Below are 2,500 nucleotides of genomic sequence, written 5' to 3' on the forward strand. Positions count from 1 at the left end.
TCAGTGCTTTTGCCTTCAGTTCATTCACAGCCAGATTGAAGTTCCCTGTTGAACTCAGTTTTAATCCCAGATATGTGTATTCCTGGGTGTGTTGGAGGACTTGGTTTCCTGCTCGAAAGATGTATTTATTTTCCCTACATCTGGATCTATTTTGAAAAATCATTATTTTTAGTTTTTGCGAGGTTAATTTTGAGGGCCCACGTTTGACTGAATGTCTCTACGACGTCGAGGAGCTGCTGTAGTCCCTCTTTTGTTTTTGACAGAATGACTAAATCATCTGCGAAGAGGAGACATTTAACTTCTGATTCCGTCAGGGTTGGGCCGGGGGCAGTGGAATTATTTAAGGCTTTGGCTAATTCGTTTATATATATGTTAAATAGAGTGGGGCTCAGTGGGCAACCTTGTCTGACTCCTCGTTGTTGGGAGAAAAAATTCTGTTCGTTTATTTCCAATTTTTACAGCACATGTATTGTTTTTATACATGGTGCTGATTAAAATCAAAGGTTTTCCCCTCCAATCCCATTTTCCAGTAGTTTTAGGAAGAGTCCTTCGTGCCAGATCGAATCGAAAGCCTTTTCAAAGTCAATAAAGCAAGCAAAGATTTTGGATTTATTTTGGTATACATGTCTATCAATGATTGTGTGGAGGGTGTAGATGTGGTCCGACGTTCTGTGTTTGGGCAGAAATCCAATTTGACTTTTGTCCAGGATTTTGTGGGTTTTGAGAAAGTTTTGTAATCTTGTATTAATAATCGAACAGAATATTTTCCCCAGGTTGCTATTGACACATATGCCTCTGTAATTGTTTGGCTCATATTTGTCTCCTTGTTTAAAGATTGGTATAATTAGGCCTTGGTTCCAGGTGTCGGGGAAATATCCTACTCTCAAAACAAAGTTGAATAATTTGATTATTGCGGTTCTGAATTGGTCATTGGTGTATTTGATCATTTCGTTCAGTATTCCATCAATGCCACATGCCTTGTTGGGTTTTAGTGCATGTAGTCTGTCTGTCAGCTCATTTACTGTGATTGGGAAATCCAGGGGGTTCTGATTGTCTTTAATGTTTTCTTTTAGGATTTCTAATTTGGTTTTTAATTCATTTCGAGCAGGATTTGTTTCAGTTGTTTTGTACAGATTTTCAAAGTGTGTCCTCCATATGTTCCCGTTTTGAATGGCCAGGTCTTCCTGTTGTGGCCTATAGAGCGTGTTCCAGTTGTTCCAGAAGTTACTGGTATTTATTGACTCCTCCATTGCTTGAAATAATTGTTCTGTGTGTTCTTCCCTTTTTTACTCGTAGAGTTTGTTTGTACAGTCTAAGGGCTTCGTGATATTGATGGTGGAGCTCTTCATTGTCAGGATCTCTGTGTTTTTGATTTGAAAGATTTCATACTGTTGTTCGGATATTTTTGCACTCACTGTCAAACCACATTTCTTTGGTGTTTTTTTGGTTTCCTTTTTGAAGATTTATTTTTCAAATTGCACATGGATGCTGATTGGTGGAATATTTTGGTAATGTCACTAAGTGCCAGATTTATTCCTAATTTATTTTGTGAATATGTGTTCAATATAAATTTTTCCAATAATAATTTGATCGTTTGACTTTCTATTGCATTTTGATAATTTTCTGTGCTGTTATTGGTCCACTTGTAGGGTGGTTGCAGCTTCAGTAAATGAGAGGGCTGTCTGTGTGATTCATTGCTATGAGTTCGTCTTAAATATAGTGTAATGTTACAGTGGTCTGACAGAGGTGTTTGAGGACTGACTGTGAATGCTCTGAGATGCACTGGGTCAATGTCTGTGATGAAGTAATCTACAGTACTGTTGCCCAAGAAAGAATTAAATGTGTAACAACCGAAAGAGTCTCCCCGTATGCGACCGTTCACTATATACAGGCCCAGTGACCGACAGAGATCTAGAAGGCTTTTCCCACTTTTGTTTGTTAATTTGTCATAATTGTTTCTTAGCTGGTATGAGGGCAGAGAGTGGCTGGTGTTTGTGATATATTTGTCTCCCTGTGTGTTGACAAAGTCTGGTACATTTCCAGTTCTGGCATTTAGATCGCCACACATTAACACATTCCCTTTAGTCTGGAAATGGCTAATCTCGTCCTGCAGGATGGAGAAAGTTTCTTCGCTGTAATAGGGGGACTCAGCTGGGGGAAGGTATATAGCACACAAGAATATGGGACGCTCTGTGGAGACAATGTCTTTTTGGATTTTTAACCAAATGTTAAATTTTCCGATTTGTATAGCTGTGATTGAGTCTATGAGGTGTGCTATATACCATATCAGCATTCCCCCTGACTCTCTGCCCTGAGTCACCCCTCTTAGTTTCGTCGATGGTAGAACTATTTCCCTAAATCCAATTGGACAGCCAGTGGACAAATCTCTAACATTCCATGTTTCCTGTAGTATTACAATGTCAGAATTCTCAATTTCTTTTTTAAAGTCTGAATGTTGGCTCTTGATACCAAAAACAGAGGACCTCAGTCCTTGAATATT

This window comes from Cyprinus carpio, chromosome A20 (genome assembly GCF_018340385.1).
Source record: "Cyprinus carpio isolate SPL01 chromosome A20, ASM1834038v1, whole genome shotgun sequence".
NCBI classification, from domain to species: Eukaryota; Metazoa; Chordata; class Actinopteri; order Cypriniformes; family Cyprinidae; genus Cyprinus; species Cyprinus carpio.